This window comes from Dermacentor andersoni, chromosome 10 (assembly GCF_023375885.2).
Source record: "Dermacentor andersoni chromosome 10, qqDerAnde1_hic_scaffold, whole genome shotgun sequence".
NCBI lineage: Eukaryota > Metazoa > Arthropoda > Arachnida > Ixodida > Ixodidae > Dermacentor > Dermacentor andersoni.
The window spans coordinates 38244149-38267412 of NC_092823.1; the positions used below are offsets into that span (position 1 = coordinate 38244149).

At 45.3% G+C, this 23264-nt stretch overlaps 1 long non-coding RNA gene across 3 annotated transcripts in view; it reads left to right on the forward strand.

Moving 5' to 3' along the window:
• LOC129385723 (uncharacterized) overlaps positions 1-21555 on the forward strand; it is a 38082-nt gene extending 16527 nt beyond the window's left edge. The window contains exon 5 of one of the 3 annotated variants that reach the window (XR_011890433.1): positions 1947-2187. This is a non-coding gene — a long non-coding RNA (uncharacterized lncRNA). Of the gene's footprint in view, positions 1-39; positions 533-1946; positions 2188-20858 lie in introns of those variants that run through there. The other 2 variants (XR_011890432.1, XR_011890430.1) reach the window with 2 other exon arrangements.
• Positions 21556-23264: the final 1709 nt, after the last annotated feature.

Genomic DNA, 23264 nt, shown 5'->3' on the forward strand with positions numbered 1-23264 from the left:
AGCTATTTCAGCCCGCCGCACGTGTTCCAATCCAACCAGACGGGGCGCACTTCAGAGAACTGCGGATAACCGGCAGCCACGTGGCGCGGGGTCAGCTCAGGAGTGTTGTACTCGGTAGCACCACCCTTGACGGAGCAGAGTTCTACGAAGCCCTCTGACGTCGGCTCCGGACCTTTACACCTGTGTGTGTGTGCGGCACTAAAACCTGTGCAACACGTGTTTCTGAGCCCTCCTCCAAAAAGGCGGGTCATCTACGGTGACGTCGAACGATGACTGGACGAACGTTTCCGTCCACTGGGAATCAAGGGGGGAACAAGTGCTTATAAGCAGCGTTTGCCGGCTGCTAGGGTGTGCTTGTCGTCATGAGCTGAGTGCTCGTTGTCATGCTCGAAATGTACTAGTGAGCTAGCTGTGTGCTCGTAAGCTGTTTGCTGTATGCGTCGTCTTGCGTGCTCCATGTGGGAGTCACGCTAGACTGGCGATGTATATCATGTTTTAAATATAAATCCTGCAAATAAACCCTGCTCACCTAGCCCTGTCGTCCCAAGGTCCTCCCGACAACTACGACCGCTCCAATCCCGATAATGCATACAAAAGCAAATAGAGCTATTTGTATCAACTGATCGCAAGCTCATTGGTATTATGCCCGAACTTTGTCACAAGTGAGATTCTCCAAACAACTGGAAAGTCAACCTCAACTGTCCTGACATACTCTCAGCCTGCGCATGCCTCAGTGTTGCGTTTCACTGCTTTAAGGGGTTTATTTTGGTTTGGATGTGGGTAACCTGCATCTCAGCGTCAGCCAACACTTTGCTTTTTGAGCTCAAGCTCCTTCAAAGAGGCGGTGGCACTGTTCCTTTCCTGGTCATTCCTCAATGCAATGGTCTTTCCTATTCTTGTCCTGGCTTTGATTAAGGCCATTTCAAATCTGCAGTAGCAGCACATTCGGAATGCGGATCAATGGTGAATATCTCAGCAACAGTGGGGACAAATTATTAGTGATTGAGGACCTTAACCAAAAAAGTGTTAGTGGGTTTGAAGATTAATATGCAGAAGACAATGTTCAAGAATTCACATCGCCAGTCAGCCTTTAGAGTCTGTACAGGAGTAATTTTACCTAGGTCAGTTGCTCGCAAGGGACCCTGATCATGAAAAGGAAATTTACTTAAGAATAAAAATGGGTTGGAATGCATATGGCAGGCATTACCGAATCATGGCTGGGAGCTTACCACTGTCATTGAAAAGAAAAGTGTACAATTCTTGCATTCTACTAGTGCTAACATATGAGGCACACATTAGAATCGGGTAAATACCGTAATTAAATGTTGTAATATATGGTTCTTGCTTGAAAAGTTTCCTAGGGCAGGCATAAATGGGAGTTGTCGACACGCGATCACAGGTGTTGAATGCATACATTGTTTCTTAAGCATTGCCGAGGTAGACGTGCTGCCACTAAAGGGGTCTTTATTGGGTTCACCATAGGGGTCAACAGCGAGTCATTGCTCAAGTTCAAACTATCCCGCGAAGGCCAATTTTACAATCAAAATAAGAGATTCGGGACTGTAGAAATGTATGACCGCCGGCCAGGATTGAATTACCCGGAGTCGAATTAACAGAAGTCGACTGTACCATACGGCAGTGGACTTTGCAGCAAGAATGTATCTCCTACTACACATAGCAGAATATTGGCATGCTGCAGTGCTCAGTGGCTGCAGAACAGTAGACTCCTATTAATTTGATCCCGGCTGAAAGTCCCAGCCGGCACACGTGCATTTCTATAGGTCCAAACTTTAGTTATTTTGATACTAAAATAGGCCTTCACCCAATAATTCCAACTTGAGCAGTCGGCATGCATGCTGACCCCTACAGTGAACCCAATAAGCGACCCCTTTGGCGACATACCTTAGAGGACAGTAGATGTGTTAAACAGACTTTATCTCCTGCAGGAAATGCCTATTTTTTGCCTGCCCAGGAGGAGCTCCAAGCAATAATCACAGATCAAAACGTCTGATTGCGGTATTTGCCCATTTCTAATGTGTCGTGCTTAACAAAACTTCCTTGGCGATTTTTGTATGCTTTACCGCATAACACGGCTGTACTGCGGCGAAGCTCACTTTGGAAAACTGGTTGCAATGTGCAACACATCAGACCCTTCTCCATTTTTTTTAAATAAAAATTGTGTGCGCATTTGATTTCTCTTTCATTTTAGGGGCTTTTGTCCTTTCTATGCTAGTTTGCACTTTGGACACACAGACAGCGGGCGTGTGTTTCACTCTGGGGCATGTTAGAATCTGTACGTAAACCATGGCAAATAAATCAGTCGTGTGTGTCGGCATTTCTTCTGCACCTTCTTAAGTTTGACCCACCAGATAATTCAGTCTGTCTTGTCGGTCCCGTCACAGTCGAATTAATGGAATGAAGTCAACTGCATTTTGCTTGCTGCTCAGAAGTATGAGCTTGAATAAAAAACATAACAACACACAGGACATAAGGAGACAAATGAAGTGCTGCAACATTTGCCAACTGGCCTAAGTTAGCACTATATGAGCTTGAACCCAGATGTGCCAGCTGCATTAAGATTGTGATAAAATGTAATATCACATGTGTTGAACTCAGTAGGTTGGTTTTCCTTCTTGAAAAAGTGTTGCAGAGTGCCTGTTAAGGATTTACTGAATGATGCTGTCGAACTGTCAACAAGGCTGCCAAAAAATTATTCTGAATACAACCCTTTCATGGACACAGCAAGGTAACAAATTGTTTTGTGTGTGAAGCATTAAGAGTATATTCGTGATCAGATATTGTTCTTAAAAAGTGAACTTTGAAAGCAAACAAGCATTATGTATGAATCAAAAAAGTGGGAGATATATGTCTCACTGTCTAGATACACTATTTTTATCAAGGAGACAGTTACATGATCTAGTCACCCACTTCTACCTTCTCATGGCTGCCTGTAAAATGGTAAGAAGCAGCATGTGCATGTTTGCATGCTTTTGTGGTTTTTACTGGACAGCCTTTACGCCAGCAGCATATTTTGTGATTTCCCATTCCGGTGGTCGGTCACATAAAGATGTTGGGCATGACAATAGAGGTGAACGGCTCGAACACCATCGCAGTCGCTAAGCTCACTACGAAGGCTGAGAACGCCACACGCCTTCTGAGACGAGTAGCCAACCGGCATCACGGGCTCAAGGAGGACAGCCTGCTTAGACTTGCACAGGCCTTTGTAATCAGTCACTTCATGTACATCGTGGCCATGCACTATAGACGAGAAAACCATGGCCAGGCGGCGCTACTGCGCCTCCTGACAGCGCCCCCAATGTGGAAGCGTGAAGCAGCGCGGTCGTGCCGTGGCGCGGTCTCCGCTTTGTTTACACCGGTTCGCTCGCGCGTTTCTTCGCTGCTCGTTCTCACGGCGCTCAGTTTTCGACGGCGGCAGATCGCCTGCTTGCGCAACAGCGACGCAGAGATTGCAATGCGGTTTCAAGAAGGCTGCCGACGCGGACAGATTTTTTCGTGGCGGCAACCTCACGAAAGGGGAGCGTCTGCTTCCGCACGTGTACGGCGTTCAACAAATCGTGGACGGTGATGTGACAGTGAAAGCAAAGTGCGTGTCACAGGTGTCCAAGATCGTATACGACGTCGATTTAGAGGTATACACCAAGTTCAGAAGTTTAGCCACTTTATTTCTATATGATGCAGGCACAAAACGGTCATGCATACTTGCAGAGATGTGGAGGGACGGTGACGATTGCCGTTATTTTCCTCGGTAGCTGAGTGCGCGCACACGGCTGCTCTCATTTTGTGCTTCCGCCTTTTGCTGCTAAATTTCTTGGCTGGAGCATTAGTAAATTACACGTTTGTGTTCGTTCTGATTTGCGCGGAGCTTTCAGCGAACAGCGGCAAGCGTTATCGATGCCTTCGCTTCGCAAAGCCTGCTTGTTTTTGTAAATTCGCATGCTTTTGGATGGCTCCCAGGGAGTGTCATCAGCACTGCGAGCACAGAAAGAACACATGTATTAGGCACAAATGAGCATGGAACGTTACTAACGAGAAAGACCATCTTCCCACCTTCAACAACGTGGCCTAACCTATAGCCCATTATACCCTCTCAGGCTTAGGTTCAGGCAAATCACAAATTAAGCTGTTTTTGGCAAACTGTACATGCCTTTAATACATGGTGATTCGGAGATGCTAGTGCCTGTAACTTGTGATGCCTATTTCTTGCCCCAATAACGTCACTGCGTGGCACGAAGAGAACTGCATTATAAAGCTAACGCAGTAATGTGGGAAGTTGGGCGAGTTGGTGATTAATCATCATACCGTGTTGGTGAAACAGCGCACTGACCAGTACAAATAGGAGAGACACAAGCACAGCGAGTGTCTTGTATTCATGTGTGTGTCTGCCTTGTCCTGGTCAGTACGCTGCTTCACCAGAACACTAAAGCAGTTTCCTTCCCAGGATACACGAAATCCTAGAACACAACAGCCAAAACACACATCTGCTCAAAATTAACAATTTAAATACTACATAGGCGCATATTGCTTTGAATCATGCTGCAATAAATATTTAGTGTATATCACGCCTTATTCAATGCAGATGTTGGAGTCATTGCAACTCATCGCATTAATCAGCAAGGTGCGTTTTCACTGCTAATGAGCATTGGCTCGTACAGACTGCTCCGCGGAATGAACCCAGACCACGTTAACAGGCCTTAGGACCAACAGCACGAGCGCAAGCATTAGAGATACATGCCTCACCAAAGCAAATCTAGTGCCTCGTCGGGCGAACAGCTAAAGTAAGCTTGCACCGATGGCCGGCTACTACAGGAAACGAAGGTTTTTGGCAGAAAGAGTGAATCAGCAAGAATGTGCAAGGTGGTAATTACCTTAAAGCAAGCTTGGATATAGTGAACTTAGAAAGCATGGCCAAACAACAAACATAACGCGCACGTCTCGATCGGCTGCTTTCCGATCTGCCGCTTACCGACACACGCGACGACCGCGGCTTGCATTAAATGCTGTCTGCTATCAGACAAAACTAGCGCGCGTCCCCTTTTGTTACCTGCACAACTAGTAAATTAAGTTGCAGCGTTTGGAAAATGGAAATAATTCTCTAAAGCTCGTCCATGCCGATTGCGAGTGAAGGCACAGTAGAATCAAATAAATTCGGGGGTTTTAACTGCCAAAACCATGCAAAACCACTAAATCATTATGAGGCACGCTGTAATGGTTAGTCTCAGGAATACTTATTACCCCCGGGGGTTCTTTAACGTGCACAAAAATCAAAGCACGCGGTAACAAGGGCGTTCTTGCACTTCGCCCCTATCGAAATGCGGCCGCTGTGGCCGGGAATCGAGCTCGCGTCGTCAAGCTCAGCGTCGCAACACGCATGCATTTACCGCTAACAAGCAGCGGATGTCAACACAATTCAACAACGCGGCATGACTAAACAAACGGTTGGGCGCTAAAAACAGGCATATCACTATTCCGTTTCATCGAGCAGCCGCGATATTGCACGCGAATACGAAAGTATGGTGCTTACTTGACTCGGCGCACTACAATTATCCGTGCTTGTCGTCTGACCTTCTCGTACCACTTCCCCGGAAATCTGTAGAATTTCACGGGCGGCGTTCGACCTTTCGTGTTTTCGAGGCTGTTATGGCAATCAACAATACAGCAGTATTGCGTGCCACCTTTCCTGGCTGATGAGGTCGCACTCGCCATCGCAAAAACAACGCGCCCGAGCCGCACGAGCGCTCCCGCCGAACAGATCACGGGCGCGCGCTCGCGCAGCGACGACCCTCGAAACTTCCATCGGTCCGCTAGGGGAGCATTCGGCGCTGGTGCCGCGCGGGCAAACTTTAGGTTGCCTCGTCTATTGGTCCAAAGTGGAGAGAGACAAGCTTGAAACGCTCCTGCGTAAGGTCGCCAAGAGAGCCATGGGTCTACCCATGCACACAAGCACTGGACGCATTAAGCATGTACAACACGCCGAGCGACATAGCGGAGGCACAGGAACGGGCACAGATCACTAGGCTGTCCAGCACACTTGCCGGCAGGTGGATCCTACGAGAAATTGGTGTTGCGCTTCGGGAGATCGAGTGTAACAGCCACGGGCTAACACCCGACAAGAGGAAAAAGATCGGGGCAGCCCCTCTGCCCAGGAATATAAACCCAGAGCACAATACCGACAGACTTGGTCGAGCCAAAGCACTCTGACAGGCAGCCGCCTCCGGGAAAGCATGCTGCTTTACGGACGCAGCTAAATATCCTGGCAAATGAGCCTATGTAGCAGCGGTGGTCAACAAAGATGGCATGGTCATCAACGCGTGCACGGTCCGCACTGATAGTCCTAAGGTGGCCAAGCAGGCGGCCATCAGCCTTGCACTCCTAGAATTCTGTCCTTCGAAACAGGGAGCATATCCTGGACCGTCGGCAGAATACTTGGTACTCATCACCTCACCCCACACTATGTCAACTGGTTCCCGGCACACATGGGACCATTCCTCCAATGGCTGCTCCCTAACCTCAACGACACAGCACACGAGACGTACGAGCCCGGACTTCCTCTCGGCAGGATGGGCAAGCGAGCGCGATCCCCTCGCCACTTACAACGATCTCACCCAGCATTATAAGTTAGTCAAGAGAACCGTGCCGCTACCGCACAAAGCACGCAATAAAGAACAAGAAGTCACGTACAGGTGGCTTCAGACGGGCACCTACCCATGCCTGGCCTTCCTGCACAATATCTTTCCGGATGCGCACCCTCACAATGCGAGTCGCTACTGTAAGGATATAGCTAGCCTTGATCACATGCTCTGGGCTTGCCCCCTGGCGCCGGAACCACAGGGGTGAGTGGGACCGAGCTCTAAACAGCTCGGACCTTGAAGCACAGCTCTGGGCTGTCCATCAGGCCCGCGAGGCAGCGGAGAGGCATGGCCTCTCTGTCCCGACGTAGGAGCGGCCCGCTGCATAGTAATCGCTCTTACCGACGGACCTCAAGAAAGTTATCCATCCATTATCACAGCAGTTGTCAGAAAACATTCTGCAGGGAACAGCTAAAACACTATGCATTTCTCATAGTGCTATTTTGTGTGCGTGAGTTTAATAAATAGATAATTTGCAGGTGTGTGTATGGCAAATTGAGATGCTAACTTCACCGAAATCATAAAAGCACACAGCACTCTACTTAAAAGAATCTGAGCATTTGGCCACTGTTGTGTCACTAATGTGCACTGTCCTAGCCGTCTTCATTACCAAGCAGAAATACAACCAACAAACTATTTTTCGGGCATGCATGAGAATTTGGGTATCTTTGCAACACCGCCACGTACCCCATAGAGGCAATTAATTATAAGGACAGCTGAAATTTCGGATGCTGAAATGCTTTGCCTTCAAAGTGCGGAAGGCACGACCATTGTCAAAAATGTTGTATAATGCCGGTTTTCAAACGTCAACTTTGCTGCAATATAGCTTGCTACTGGAAGAAGCTTATGCAATGTATTGTGGTGAAGCATACCAGCAGTGGAAAGGGGCCACTGTAACATGGCATGTATTTCTTTATTTACACACATACATACTCTCTCCTGTTACAGCAAAAGCACCAAGAAGCCTAATAAGTGTTGTGGTTTGTTTACAAAATTAAGAAAAATTAAATTATGGGGTCTTACGTGCCAAAACCACTTTCTGATTATGAGGCATGCAGTAGTGTGGGACTCCGGAAATTTCGACCAACTGGGGTCTTTTACGTGCACCTAAATCTAAGTACATGGGTGTTTTCGCATTTCGCCCCCCATCGAAGTGCGGTAGCCGTGGCCGGGATTCGATCCCGCGACCTCGTGCTCAGCAGCCCAGCACCACAGCCACTAAGTAACTAGGGCGGGTACAAAATTAAGTTCCTTGCCTACCCAAATAAAGATGTTTGCAACATGATGTGCATGGTATACCGTCCTTGGGAAGACAAGCTTAATTGGTTGCTGTTGGCTTTGTGCCTTGCTTCACTCTTGAGCAGCACTTACTGACTGCACAGTAATAACAAGCTCCACCAAATGGCTACAGATTACTTCTGTACTACTCCAAGTGTTCCAAAAAGACTTTTCGAACACGAAGTAGAAAAAAAATTTTCTGCTCCTAGACTGCTCCAGAATGACAACTTTCTGCTTGAAATCCTAAACTGTCTTGACCACCACTGAGGGGTTGATCTTCAACATCACTTATATACTTAAGATAAAATCTCGAGTAACACTTACTGGTTGTCTAAACATTTTGAAATGGTTTCACAGGTACTAATTTAACACTTCTTATATGCACTTTTTAAAACATAACAGTGCATAACGATTACGGTAACATATTTCAGTATTCTACAGTTGATTTGGAGGATTATGCGCCATCACTGGTCTGCAATTATGGAAGTGTAGAGATAAAATATTGGGGGCAAGAATGCCTACGTTTTACACATTGTCGTTGTACAGAACAAAACCTATGCAACTTGCTATAAAACTGATTTATATAGTATTTGAAATTACCATAAAAAAGTATGTAAACAGCTGGGGTTTCATAGTTCTAGATTCTTATGTTTTCGACTAGCACGTCCCTTTAAATGGCAGTAAAAGGCATGCATAAATTGTTTTTTTTGGACTGCCTGATTTTTTAAATGTTTTGTTTTCGCAGTCCTCAGGGAACCACCCCCAAGAAAAAGCACCTTTGACTGTAGCAGTAATCAGTGGTTTGCCTAATTGGCAAATAGTTCAGGATGCCAAACAGCCTCGAGACAGCTGTACCTCTGATAGAAGGCACTAATACACAGTGCAATGCACTGTTTCTGCACTCTGGACAACTGTGATAACAGCTGTATTATGTTACCTATTATAACTGCGTGGTGACAATACAGACAGGATATACAGGGCATGCAGCGATGAGGACAGTAGCAATGGAATGATATCACCAGTGTACAGAGCGCTGAATTCATTCTTGCTCTGTTTACTGATAACTGAGAACTGCATGAAATAAAAAATGCGAGAAAAATTAAGAGAGAAATCCTAAGTGTGAAGGAATACTACTCATCATATCTATTGCAATTATTCTCAAACAGCATTCCCTCTTTTTTGCTTTTATTATTAATGCATTTATATAGTAATGCTCACCTGCTGTTCCATGTGTTCCATCGATACATACACAATCAGTTGTGGTGTGGTCATAATGACTAGCATAAAATCTCTCATCCAAAAGGTCCTGATTTTTTCTCTCAAAAATTTCACTTTTGTAAGGTTGTCCTTGGTGGATCCTGCTTGCTTAACAGGTTAATGCAGTGGAACGTCTCATCCACGTTGGACCGCACATTATCCAGTACTGCATCCATGGACACGCCTTCTCGCAGCTTGTCTTGAGAGAGTAAAGAGAAAGTGTATATTAGTTGAAGCATAAGTAAATATTACCGAGCACGCAAGGAAGTGAAATGGGCACTGATGAACATTTTTAATATCATTATTTAGAATTCCTTTAATTGAATAATGAGTTACATTCACTTACAAAAAGCTTTTGCAATGGTGTGTAGTAAATAGTTCAAGCTGTCGCAATTTTTGTTCTTTTTACGTCAACTCTTTGCAAGGACATGGTGCTATGCAGCCTTCAGCTGCTGAAGCGGCAAGATTACATATTTAAGTGTTTCAATGTTTGGTGTCATTGATAAACGGGCATAGGGATCATCTGCACCAGTGTTATCAGGTACGTAAGCGAAGAAATTTATTGTGTGTACCAAGTTTACAGCTAGGCTGCCAATTTCATCCTTCACTGTTGGTAACCTTGTTCGAACAAAAGACATTACTGAACCATTGTGGAAGCATTGCACTGGACTGGACATGTGAAGATTGTGGTTCAGATCCTACCCAGGGCAATAATGTCTTCCAACTTTTATTTCCTTTGCTAAATATAGCCATTATTTACAATTTCTATTCTTCAGTTAAAACTTCATTTTCCAATTACATTCCATAGCATAAGTTATTGCCACTTCCATAGTGGCATGCCACCATAGAAGGGCAAAACAGGGTCTGCAATCGAAAACGTGTAGCATTTCCAGATTAACTTAAACATAAACATCACTGTTACTGATTGCATTGATGCACATAATTTTATTAATGTCAATATATATATATATATATATATATATATATATATATATATATATATATATATATAATGAATTAATGCTTTCAGCAATTATTTATATAGTTGATTTATCAGTCATTCATCCATATTTACAAGGAGCAGACACACCTGTGAATGTATGCTTTGAAGGCTATGCAGTCATGTGGGTTTTTGAGTTGAAGGTTAAGGTTAAAGGGAAATGGGGCCCCACGGAAGGCTCATTACTAAGACTTTATCAGTCTCTTTTCGTAGGCTACATTCGATACAGCCTTCCGATACTCTCAAACTTGAGCATTTCCTGCTTACGGACATTAGAGAGCGTCCAAGTGCAGGCACTAAAAATATGCCTCGGGTTGCCACGGCGTGCCTCCAACAAAGGCACAATTGAGGAAGCCCACGTATGCCCATTACCGATATACCTGTCCCACGAACCACTTCGTGTGTATTTACGCTTACTGACATGACACCATTGCCATCCATTGACGTCGGTTCTACATGAGCGACCGGACAGCAGTTTCACAAGTGCACTCCGCTGCCATCTACCCCACATAACATCAGGCTATGCCCTTCCATATCACCCCGTCAAACCACCATGGGTGATGGTTCAACCTTCCGTATGCGTACATGTCCCCGGCATACTAAAGAAATCATTGGTTCCCGTCAGTGGACTACAACAACTTGCTCTCGCGTACATCTGGTCAGAATACCAGACATATGTTCATGTTTACACAGACGGCTCCGCGTCACCTAAGGCATCGACAGCAGCTGTGGTGATACCAGCCCAACAGATGACTCGAGGTTTCATACTAGACCATAATTCAACATCAACCGCTGCAGAGCTTGTGGCTATTCGGGAAGCGATTCGCCACATCTGCGGGGAAAGACCTCAAGAGTGGTGCATTTTCACGGACTCAAAACCCGCGCTGCAAATTTTGGGATGCTTCCTGCGCCACACCGCATATCAGGTTCTGGCCCTGCAGATCACCGAGCTACTTTCATACGCTCAAGAAAAACACCACCGCATAGTGTTCCAATGGATCCCGGGACACTGTGGGCTCAACGGTAATGAGATGGCCGATGCTGCAGCAAGGCGCGCCCTCAGCAATGGCCTGCGGACTCTAGTGCCATTCTCCAGACCGGACATCACATGCCTCCTGTCGGAATTAATGAGGAGTGCGACGAGAAGATACTGGGCCCAGCCAGACGCTCGTCACGTCCGCCTTAAAAGCCTGGATCCCGATATGAAATTTCCTATTCTGCGTGGAATTCCACGCCCCCATACATGCCTGATACACAGACTGCGATTAGGCGTCGCCTTCACGCGCAAATATTTGCACATTATTGGACGGACAGACTCCCCGGACTGTTCAGTGTGTGGCGCTGTAGAGACTATAGAACATGTGCTCGTGGTGTGCCCTGAGTATGTGCGAGAAAGACTGATATTGGCAGATACATTGAGACATTTACACAATGGACCACTGTCGGATGACCTCTTGCTAGGCGCGTGGCCACAGAGTTGGCAGACGACAGAGACAATGCGTGCACTTTCACGTTTTTTAGGTGACACGGGCCTGGGCTCACGCCTGTGATACCAGTGGTGTAATGTGTCATTCACCTCGTTCCTCCCATTATCATCCCCCATTGTGACCCTTTTTCTTCCCCTCTTCCCCTTCCCTTACGTAGAGTAGCAGGCCAGATGCTCCATTATCCGGCTGACCTCTCTACATTTCCAATCATTAAAATACTTCTTCTTTTTCTTTGAGTTAAAGGTATTATTTCAGTCAAGTAGAGTACTGACTGAACACTTGAAGCTGTTTTACGGGTTCATGTCTAAGCCTAATTATCGTTATCATTCCAATCATGTTTCATTCATGTAGCTGATTCATGAGCATTTAAAATATTTAGGTACCATATTTTCCAAACCATAGGTGCCACCTTAATTTTCGTCCAAGCATCTTGTACAACAGTGCAACTTATATATGCAAGACCAACATGAGACATTCTTTTTCTCCAGCAATGTACTTGCAGTTTATTTTGTCTGCTGGAATGTGCAGCTCATAAAAATTTTTTTTTACTGAAGTTTAGTGCCCTGAAATGGGTAAGTATGACATTTTAGGATAAGTGTATAAACATGCACAATCGCATTTCACGATGCTGACCCAAGTTAAAATAGATGCATCTTATACAATGAGTTATATACACATTTTTTTCTTTGAAAGTTGTGAAAAGAGGGGGGAAAGGGGGTGACTTGTACAACAGTTCAAATTATAGTCCAGAAAATATGGCACATGGTTTGTGAGCCCTGCATATAGTAGAGTAAAATACAACTTGAGCTGATGAAAGTTTCACATGGAAAGCACATCTGCTGTGGATGACCTGCAGTAGTGGCGAGAGGTCGCAGTTTCATCGATGTCTGTAATAGTTGCACTTCAATTTAGGCAAAATGGCAGACATAATTATGTACAATGCACCTTAAGTAAACCCAAGTGGAAATGATTCCAGCTTACTGCTGTTTTGATACATTGAATCCCACTAGGATCATAAGCCATATCAATCCAGGTAACTGCAAGCCTGAAAGATAAAGCAGAAAGGGAAAAAGCCACAGTCTGCTGCGTGGCATACAGTGCACCAGGAGGCACTACACCTTCCTGCTTGGTACATGAAGTGATGCAAACAAGTATAAACAATAACTAAAGTCGTTGCCTGCAATAAGAATAGCCATATAGGTCAAATAAAGGCCACTGGCTGTGCCAAGGTAGTTGTTACCACTGTGAAATTGGAGAACGGTTCCCTTTTTTCTCTCTCTCTCTCTGAACCCTTCAGGCATTGATACAATGTAGCAAAATGATAAACATGTTTATGATGTCATTAACTACAATGCCCTGCAGTCAGTAAAGGTGGCCTCGAATTATGTGGACATGAATTTCAAATGCACTAACATGTGCTCCAAGTTCATTGCATGGTCTGGCATGAGTATTGCCTTGTATTTGTGATGTTGAAAACTCGACAACCACTCTTGATGTATTATAAAGCAGAGCAAAAGCGGTTTCTAACCAGCAATAGCAGCTTTTTCCGACTTGGACAGAAAAACACCACCCAGTTCAAAGTCGTGGCCTCTGTGCTTGGTTTGGAAGACCACATACACACCTGTGTTGTATTCAGTCACGGCCATTGCCGCAAAACATCTTTTTCCACACTTAACACTTGAAGGCCACTTCAGCTTTTGTTTACTTGTAGCTGTGGAAAAAGATAACCGGGTGGTTTATTCTAACTTAAGCACTGGACTTCCAACACATGCTTAGTGGTGGTTCTACTGCGCCATTTACACCATTTAGCTACAATTCAACTTGCCTGAAACCTGGCTACGCAAACTGCGCAAAGGTGCGGTATTTTCACGCTTTCAGGGCAACGCAGCGTTTTCAGCAGGGGTATGAAAAGACTTAAATATAGGAACCAAATAGTGAATGTGCAAGTAATTCAGTTTGAGATGCATCATCTACTAGACTTTTCAAATATTCAGTAATATTTGCAGTAGTGCAATGGATTGCCCGACATCAATGCATTGCATGCAGCATTTCAAGGGCACTTGGTTTGTCTCGGAACAAGCACACAAATAAAACAAATCTGGGTTTTTACATGCCAATACCACGACCTGATTATCAGGCATGCCTCTCTCAGTGAAAGCTTCGTCCTGACTCTCAACACCGATCGAAGCAATTACTATATGCAATGCTAACAGGGTATGGTGACAAAAGCAGCATTTATAGCAAGCACAATGGCATGCGCTAAGATAAGACCCATTGACCACTGGAAGGCACACAGTTTGCATTGCATACATATGTTCTTGCACGTGGTTTAGAACTGTATGACACTTTGTCATCTTTTAAGTACAGGAACTAACTTCTGTGCACGCTTGTGATAGTTGCTGACTTGTGAAAAGAGGGGGAGGTTACTTGTGCCAGGTTCAAATTATTGTCCAGAAAATATCGTATATGGTTTGTGAGCCCTGCATATAGTAGAATAATATACAAGTTAAAGTGATGGAAGCTTCACATGGAAAGCACATCTGCTGTGGATCTTGTGGACTCGTACAGCAGTGCTTCATCAGTTATCAAAAACCCGTACGAATGATCTCAGAACCAATCGCCAATTAGCCAATCGTACCAATATATTAGCGCCAAGCTTTCTGCGACGGCTTGCAGTTCATATCACAATCAGCAAAATCTAATTTCATGGCACACTACCCGGACCATCGGCCCCAATTGGCACTGCTTCGTCAGGTCGGTTGGCTATCGGCAACTAAAGCTACAGTTAGCTGATGAATCGACTCATATCTATTTGCAGAGGCCAGCAAACCACCTCGCAACAAAATTGAGTGCATGGAATGGTAGCAATGTTGTTCATGCCCACTACCGCCATCTTTGCATCCATTTGTGCTATGGCACCTCCTTCTGGACGCCGTTCATAGCCTCGCGGCAGTCTCTTGTCGAGCTTCTTGCGTTGTTATCGGGTGTAATACACTTGTGCATATTGCCATAGTGCTTGTGAAAGCACACGTCATTTGCAATGCATATAAGACATTCACCTTTACTTCTTTTGTTGTGTGACAGAGCAAATTGTTCTAGTGCAGTTGTAATTTCTTGCCTCTCTGACTCCTAGGCACACAGCTGCTTTCATTAGCTCACAAAATTTTTATTTGTTTACAATGGCTTTCTACCTACTCAAATAAAAGTATTTGCAACATAATGGCATGGTACTAATTGGCTGGTTCTAGGTGTTAAAGTTTTCTTAAATGTGTAAGCATTTCTATGCTTACCCAACGTCCATCATGCAAGATAAAAATGTGGGCCGATCCCACAGATAGTGCAATACTGGGCCGACCCACGGCGGAGGTGAACAGCCTTCAAGCACTCAACAAAGTGAAAAGTGCATACAATATAGATAGAGCATGCAGCAGCGAGTGGCTTTACCTTTGTTCTGCCTGTTGCTACCACGAGATCGAAGCAGCGCTCACAAATATCTCAGCACACACCGCACCCTGCCCCTTTCGCAGATCGCTTTCACGATATGGGCCCACTCTTCAAGGCAAAGCTACGAGAACATGGTGTTCAAGATATGGTGCACGCGGCGCATAATAATTTGACGTGGACGGATAAGGCACTAAAGAGCAGTACCAGCTTATGATCAGAACGTCGTCAGCACACCTGGTGCCACCATCCGCAGCAGTCCATGTTGCTGCGATGCTGCTGTTTATACCGGTCATATTAACTTCCATAACACTCTTTTTTTGTTCAAGTACCCTAAAGAGTCCAGGAGGCATAGGGGTGGGGGATGTTACGATTGGCCAGCGGGGATAGTGACCTTCTGGCTTCGCTGCAATGAATCGCTTCATGAAGCCAACAACACGCCCCCTTCGAGTAGCCCTACAGAGCCAGTAAGGCTAGACACGTTTGGCGCACAGGATTGTTAGCTGGTTCGCTGTCGCCTTCAGGGACCAATTGGAGCAAGAAAACTCCTGGAAAAGTTTGTTCTATGGCGTTCCCCCATATACTCTGGTAATAGTCACGGTCGTTTGACAGATTCAGCAGCTAACTGCAGAGTCAGCTCAGGCACCAAGACGTGCCAGCTTGAGTCAAGCGTGACAACATCTGTCTACGAGGCCCCACTCGTTTCGGTGTGTTCAGTGAAACAAAAGTGCAAGAGAGTATGTTAACCTTCGCCCTTAAAGGCGGGTACTTCGACGACTTTGATTGCTTTGATTGGATGAAGGTTGGATGGCAGCTTTCCCTGGCCTAGGGATCTAGTAAGGACAGAGTGTGTTTAAGCAGACATTTTCGGCTGTTCAGTGTGCATTTCAGTCGTGCTAGACCCCTACTCCTCGTTCTTAATGAGAACAAGTTCCTCCCTTCAACAACATCCTTAGCATTGAATGAGTCGGACGATGGTATGGGCCAGGTACCCCTTTTTTCATGGCAGACACCAACTCATTATCAGATCTCGGCTTTGGCACGTGAAGTGTCAAAATTTGAATGATTGATTTAACTGCAGGTACGGCGGCTGCCTAGTTCCTGCGTCATTTTAGATTACCTTTATTGTTCATTTCTATCTTCGTTTTCTGTTTGGGCTCCCTGGGGCTAGACCATAGCAGTTATGGCTAGACGCGGCGATGAAAAAATAGGCGAGTCTAGAAGCGTTGCCAATTTTGGTTCCTTAAAGTCAACTTTGCCGTAGTACACTGCGGTGAAGTATACCACGAATGCAAAGGGGCCACTGTGAGGGGACACAGCACGAGTTCCTTAATTATACACGTGCGTTCCAGTTTTCTGTCAGTACGAGCACGGAGACAACTAATAACCAGAAATTTATTTCTAACAAGTTGTTATAATTTGTTGGGGTACTTTAAGCGAGAAGCTTTTGCAAACAGCTTGAACGTCCTGACAGCACAGCAGTGTAGAAGAAAATAAAGCATGTATATAATCATATATTATATATAGTGATATACTACACACTATATTAGATCGTGCTTAACAATGGTAATTGCACAGTTATAAAATAGTAAAGAGGGTGGACAGTGCAACTCTATGTCTCAACCGAAACTAACATGAACACAGTATATATATATATATATGTATATACATATATATATAAAGAGAGAGATAGAACAGCGCATTAGTAACTCCAGTTACGGATATCCATACATTTGTAGACCAAAAATTATTCGCGTTTCTTTCCGGATAAAGACATGAACATTAATAATGCCTTGGTTTTCATACTTATTTGGAAGTTAAGGAACATTACAGGTTAGCGATTGCATTAGATCAATTGTTAGCCTTTTTGGCACGAGCCATCTATTCTGGCGAGCTAGTTGGTGCGAATCCATGAATACTTTGTTTAGCACAAAAGAACAGACACAAGAAAGACGATAGGACAAGGCGCAGCACCTTGTCCTGTCGTCTTTCTTGTGTCTGTTGTTTTGCGCTAAACAAAGTATCCATCTATCCTGGCTGTAGTCCCGACAGTGACTTTACAAGTGAAGAGAATTTGTTAGAGGAAAAAAATATGAATGCAGTAAAGGAAGGCCATATACATCTGGCAGTTTGATAGCATTAAATTTGGTAAAAAGTGGTGATGTTGCGTGGAGGTATGGAACGTTGGCAATAATTTGACGTGCACGTTTCTGAAGAAAAAGCTTGTGTGTGTTAGTGTTCACAGTGGTGCCCCACACACGCATGCAGTAGTTAATGTGAGACTCAAATAGTGCCTGGTAAATTTGTAATTTCAACTTTTCTGGAAAGAAATAATGATTTTAAGGCCGTTGTGGCTGGACCATCCCAATGAAGTGGAAAGGAGCGCGTTCGCTTTAGGAATGACATTGCAAGCCTCCAGACCAGAGACAAAGAGGTTGGTATCATCTGCATATAGAATGGTTGTTGCCTCGCTTTCTGGGAGGGTTCATTGAGCAATAAGGTTCCCAAAGAGCTCCAGCCACACTGGAAGGTGTGAGGTGAAATTCGGCAACACTGATGCACGCGGCTGTTCCCCCACTCTCTATTCCCCCCAGCCGCACTTTGCCTCGCTGCACCGCTCATTCTTGGCCCAGCACCCGTCCGATATGGAGGTTCCCATTGTTGATCCCGCCAAGTACGAGATTCGTTCCGTAATTCACTTTTTGCACGCCAAAGTGACTCCACCCATGGATATTCATCATCAGTTGACAGAGGTGTATGGTGACAAGTGTATGTCCGTTCAACACGTCCGAAAGTGGTTCAGGGAGTTTAGTGCCAGTTGAAAGAAAGTCCACGATGATGAACGGAGTGGAAGACCGTCAGTTTCGGTTATCAAGATGGCCCAATGCAAAGTGCTTCAGAAGAGGAGGATCAACATCTGTGAACTTGTTGCTCAGATTCCTGGGAGTTCTTACGGTACAGTAGAAAGAGCTTTGACTGAAAAATTGGAGTATCATGAGTGTTGTGCTCAATGGATGCCGCGGCTACTGACATCAGACTACAAGGAGAAACGCCTTGACTGTGCTGGCCAGTTTCTTCAAAATTGTCAAGAAGATAAGGAAGGATTGTTGGGCTCCATTTTTATCGGAGACGAATGAAACAAAAATCCTGATATGAAACAAAAATCCAAAGAGTGGCGTCACCCAGAGTCACCAGTCGCAAAGAAGTTCAAACTCCTGCTGGCAAAGTCATGGCCACTGTTTTTTGGGATCGTAAGGAAGTACTGCTGATCGATTTAATGGAACGTGGGACAACAATAAACTCTGCGAGTTATTGTGCAACACTATGAAAACTCAGGCAAGCTATCCAGAACCGCCGGCGAGGACGACTGGCAGCCACTGTAACACTGCTTCACGACAACGCCCGACCTGACGTCTCCCGTCAAACCCGGGAACGTTTGACAAACTTTGGCTCGACTGTCACGCCCCACCCACCGTACAGTCCGGACCTCGCGCCTAGTGATTATCACTTGTTCCCCAAGCTAAAGGAACATTTGAGTGGCCAACGCTTCCGGAGCGATGAAGAAGTCGAAGAGGTGAAACGCTTGATCAATGGGTCGGCGGCAGACTTCTACGACGCTGGGATACAGAAATTGGAGCACTGTATACAAAAATGCGTAGAAAAAGATGGCGATTATGTAAGTTTCATCTTTCCAATAATGTAAATTGCTATGAGAATAAACAGTGTTGTCTCTTTCTAAAATTGATGGGAACCTTATCTCTGGATCAACCCTCGTATGTCCATCCATCATGTCATTAATGTAAATGTCGAAGGGGACCTAAAATGCTGCCCTGTGGGACGCCTAACAATATTGCCCTGTTGGAGGAAATACTATTTCCGATGACGACGCATTGCCTGCAATCAAGCAGATACGAACACAACAAAAGAATATGCCATTCCGTGTACACCGTTGGCAGTCAACTCTTAATAGAATCTTGTGTCGCAGACGGTCAAAAGCCTTGCTGTAGTCAATAAATATCCAGACTACTAGGTTTCATTTTTGCAGCTTCTTGATTAACACCTGCTGAACAAGCAGTGCAGTTTCGGTAGAGCAGGTCATCAAAGCTGTTTCGCCATCGCCAGGGTTCGTGCCACGCTCCAACCATGATTCCTCGCTCCTTTGTGCCCTCCAGAGGGGCACGGTCATGGCCCCCCAAACAAGGGGCTTAAATCACCACTGCAACATAATTGCAATTTTTCGCTTTTAAATATGCTTCAACGCAATACATTGCATAAGCTTCCCTGCTTAACTCAACTGTGATGCGGCAGAGGTGACTTTAGGAACACTTTCTAGACGTGCCAAACAATATGCGCATTCTGGTCGGAACTACACCTGACTTAACATTCCGACATGTAGACATGGCTGGCCCTTGTGCAGTTTAAGAGCATGGATACGCATGCTGGTTGTGGCTTGAGAAGATGCAATTTCTTAAACAAGTTTCAATGCCAGTGCCCTAGACTGAGCTTCACCGCAATGCAGTTGTGTTATGCACTGGAGCTTCCGTAATGTATTGTGGTCCATCACTGCAGCAACGCCAGAAACAGCTTTGAATGGGTGCCAGATGAGTTATTAGATGTCTCGGTGCGCATACTGTGACAGATGATGGCGCGTGTGCGCATGTATAGTCGGGAACATGTGCAAGGCTGCGTTGCAGTCTCGTATATGGAGCTTGCAAGATGGGCGAAGCAAGGCCCAAATCACCACAACCCTGCCGGAAGTAGCTCTAAATCCCTGCCTGTACACTTCTTGGGGGTCTCGGTGCTTTTACACTGATCGGAGATTGCACATATAATATTATATTTTCAAAACTGAGCTCATTGGAACATCTTCCTGTTCGTGCTACGCACACAAAAACGAGGAATAAGAAAAAAATTGTGCAGATCCCACACACTGTGGGAATCGATGTAAGTGAAGCTTTCCATGCTGGATGCTCTGACTGATGATATTTAGCAGTGTTGACGGCTAAAGCTTAATTTCTTGCAACGCTTCGGCCAACACGAGATTGGCGAATTGATGTTAAACGTTACCTTGCGTGCACCACTGCTGTTTGTCTGCGTAATAGGCAGAACACACAGGGAGAGGTGTTTGCATGAGGCGTTATTGTGCACCATATCTTATAACCTCTGAGATGGTTGAGCGTTGTCATTTCCTCACATGGCACATCACATTATGGCAGAAGTATTAAACGAATTGGATTATGGGGCTGTACGTGCCAAAACGACACTCAGATTATGAAGCACGGCATAGTGGCAGACTCCAGATTAATTTTGACACCGTGACACCATGATGTTCTTTAATGTGTCCCAAATCTAAGTGCACATGGGTTTTCTATTTTGCCCCCGTCGAAATGTGGCTCCCGCGATTGGGATCAAATCCATGACCTCTAGTAATGCCATAGCCGCAGAGCTAATGCGGCGGGCACAGAAGTGTTGATTTCACAGTCAACCATTTCTGTAGTGTTTCCTGGACGCTGCGGTGCACGTTAATTAATGCAGCTCTGCTTCTGCACGCCCTGTGTGAGTTGCCCGCTTGACATACTTACATGGCGTTTATTTTTCATAAATAGCAGCAACGTATTGTATCGTGCCTTGAACTTAAGCACCCTGCAACCGCTGTTGTATAGTAGTGGAGTTTCCTTGCCTTCTCAAGTCGCTTCCCCCGTCTTATATGGGAACTGCCTCTTCTCCCTCTTCGTCTCCTCTCTACAGTTCTATCTGCATCCCCTCTCGCCTCACACGTAAGCCTCACTGCAGTTTCTGCAGTGCTTCTGAGGGGAGTCACGGATAATTGCAGCTGTCAAGTGGCTAATGTGACAACGGCCAGGGAGCTCCAGAGGGCATTGTGCACACTCGATGCGGTGGGGTGAAAACAAGTTTCTCCCATGTTCTTTCCTCTTTTACTTGTGCCTGTCATGTATATACACACACTGAACACCCTCCCCCCCCCCCCGACGTGGTGTGTGCGACATCAGCAGCAGCCCACAGCAGCTGCTGGAGTGGGAAAGTCAAAGGAAGAGACAAAGAAAGCTTCACTTTAAAACAAAATGCGTAGGGGTTTCTATGCTTACCCAATGAGGAAACCCGTCCGTCACGTAAGATGGTTGCTTTCAAGATAAGGCCCACATGAGCGAGCGAATTGTAAGATCGGGCCTGCGCAGCCGCGCCATACGCAGCGGCGGCTGGTGTACAGTTGATAATGGTTTGCATTGAGAGGAGGCAGCGTCATCGACCACATCTACGTATGACGTCTACCTAACTTGACACTGTTCAATTACGTCACGTAGAACAGCACGCATTGGCCAATGCTCATCTTCCACGAAGCAGCAACATCATCCAAACGCACCATGATATAAAAGGAGTGAACAGTGCTACTACTGGCCTCTGCTTCATACTCATGATGGTCTCAGTTTAACATTTCAGTGTTGCAACTGCGCTTCTCCATTTTATTATTTTTTCGTGGTATTTCTCGCAATTATATGAAACACAGCAGCATATGACGACAAAACAGTAAGTGATCAGTAGCAAATGCTTATGCATCATTTAGATAATTCCCACAGGATATTCTGCATGTAATTTTATCTTTTTCCACTTTCAGTATGCTTCACCGCTATGGTATGCTTGACTGCGTAACATTGCTATGTCCAGTGTCTCTGACCCTTTCCCACTGTTGGTATACTTCATCACAATGCTAAGTGCGTGGTTGAATGTGTAACACTACTATATTGGTATGAAGCTAACTTATGGGTCTCACATTAGACAGTTTTAATTTGGCGTACGCTATAAGCTATAGTATAGCGTATGCTAAGCAGCGCACATTTTTTTAGTTTAGTTGGCCTGTGAGATGTTCGGATCTCAGAGGCCATGTGCCGTCATTGCGGCTATCTCCCGACTGTAGCTATAGGTGGTGCTAACATGTCGAATGTTTCTTTCATTAGGCTTCGACTCGTTCGAAATGAGAAGCGGTCTCAAAAACACCACACGGTTATCCAGAATACTCTGTCGTCGAAGCAGCCTGAGACTAAGCGAAAGCCATTTACACAGTCATTTGCTAAGAACAAAGTGCATTTTACAAAAGCAACGCCAAATTCAATTCGAAGTAGGCAGCCGGGCCGCCGCCATGTTCACGCAAACTCCGCAAACCACGCAAAGACGCTAACGCTAACTCTGAGAAATAGAGTGCGTACACTATACGCGATAGGTCGTTTAGCATTCTGCGCATGCGCAGTGATGACCCACTATTTTATAGCGTACACTAAACTAAAAGTGTCTATTATGCAGCATGTTTTAGATATTTGCTAGTTTTAAAGTCCAAAAGCCGAGATACAACAGCGTCACACACTATCATGTGAGGAAAACGAACCGCTGCATGCAGCAAGTAGCATCAGCATAAGCACTAGATTACAGTCGAACAGCTCTACAATGAAGACCACAATGAATTTGCCTGTACAACAAAGAAACCTATGCGTCCCTGGCGGCTGATTTATGTTTATAAAACGAATGCCACACCAGCGCCGCCACTGCCCTGTGAAGATTTCACCAGGGTAGGCTGTGCGCTAGTGCTGACAGCAGCGTATTTGAAGAGCGTGCTGATATTACTAGTCCTGTTGCCCTGCTCCAGGATTCACTCAACTCGTATGCTACTTGTTGTAACGCATCAACGGCTGACGAATGCATGGAAAGGCCACGAATGTCAATGAAGGCGACCAAAAATTTTGACAGCAAGGGAGGCTTAGTGGCACTAGACAATCGGGGGCTTTGCTTTGCATGGCTCCTGCATTTGGTTGGAGAGCAAGCTGGGAACCTCAATGGAGCATAGGGTGGCTACAGTAGAACATGCTGTCAGGGATATTGTGAGGAGAAAAATTATCAGCCTATCTCGTTAAGTCTTTCTTGAATTCTTGTTAAAGATTTTCTTTTGTTGAAAGTGCTTAGCTATTGTGAACAGTGAGCTGCGCAACCTTTTGCACAACGTGACCTGCGTAACGAAGGATTTTGAAGGTGCGAGCACTTTGTTAAAAAGGCGTTTGACTACATAGATACATTCAGAGCAGCGCCTTCTATCCTTTAGCCCATGCAGAATTTGTAGGTCCTATGTTTGTAGGTCCTAGGTTCTGC